Below are 1428 nucleotides of genomic sequence, written 5' to 3' on the forward strand. Positions count from 1 at the left end.
ATATATATGATACATTTTCAGTACTCTTGGACATCTACTAGATCTATTTTTTCAGAATCTTCACACCTTTTATTTTAGCAATAAATAATCCTATAAAATAGACATTTTTACTTAATAGCAGTAGACATAAACAAATAGGAATTATTGTAATGTAGCTAACTAAATTACAACAATCTGCAAACGCAATTAAACTCAAAATCCAGGTCAAACAGGTTATTTCTGAGCTTCCAGATTCTTGAAATATATAATTGTCTTCGCAGCTGTAGATACTTTAGCATCTTCTGCTTCCCCATAAAAAAAGATCAAGTGGCTATCATCACAAATCCAAGCTGATTTACAAAAATAAATGTTTTGTTACTAACAGCAAAAATAAGCTATTTACAATACAAAAGTTATTGCTATTTCAGTATTATCAAAAATGGTCATAGCTACATGACTGCTGCCAGCCATTTTTGTACCTTGAGCACAAACGCTTTATGGTGCAGCGCTACCGAATGGGAACTGCACAAATACTCCATTTTCAGTGCATTTCTCTATATTTTCTGAAGGAAAATTAAGCCCTGCAAAGACGAGATTTTGAGTGGGGTTAAATGTAGGAAACAAAGTATAATTAATTAAATGTAACAATGGGGAGTGCAACACAGCACTAGAACTCATCATATAAACTGCTCTTAGAAGAAGAGTTACTGATTTTACAAGCTGTACTTGATTGATAAAAACGCCTTTACAGAGGCAACTCACCCATAAAGTCGTGATAAGTTTTCTTTTCCTGAGGAAGATTAATGACGAGGAGATTATTAAACCCAGAAAATACTCAGAGTCTGCAGAACTTTTTCCACATTAAATAATAATTTTAGATTAACGGTGCTGGTTTGGAGTGAATCTTTCTTGAAGCAAGACTGACGAAACAGTTGAACGTGGGATCGTTTCTCATGTCTTTGTTGCTTTTATGTTTAGAATTTTTCGTGTGTTTCATTTGTTCAAAGAAGTATATCATTGTTGTCGCAGTGAATAACTAGCACAAGACCCATACATTTTACAAAAGAGAGTAAACACAAGTAATTGGATAAAGAAAAAAAAAACAGTTTTGCCGATATGATCCATCCTTGTGTCTCCAAGAATTACTGCAAAACCGACAGACTTTCATTCCACATATAAAAAAGCAACTTTTGAATCCATATGACTTCATTAAAGCAGTTATGTAATTCTAAGTATCAATAAAGAGATATTGGAAATAACCCATTTTTTGCCATTTTGATTCTAATATTTCTCCTGTACGTTTCTGAAATGAATTCAAATCAGCCGTTTTGGACTTGCATTGAAATCAATGTGCAAAAAGTGCTGATGAGTACATTTATGTACAGCAGAAATCGCTGAATCAGCAGTCAGAGGGCATCAGAGTGATTCTAGTGAAATGTGATGACTGTT

This window comes from Poecilia formosa, unplaced genomic scaffold (assembly GCF_000485575.1).
Source record: "Poecilia formosa unplaced genomic scaffold, Poecilia_formosa-5.1.2 Scaffold77, whole genome shotgun sequence".
In the NCBI taxonomy this organism is placed as follows: domain Eukaryota; kingdom Metazoa; phylum Chordata; class Actinopteri; order Cyprinodontiformes; family Poeciliidae; genus Poecilia; species Poecilia formosa.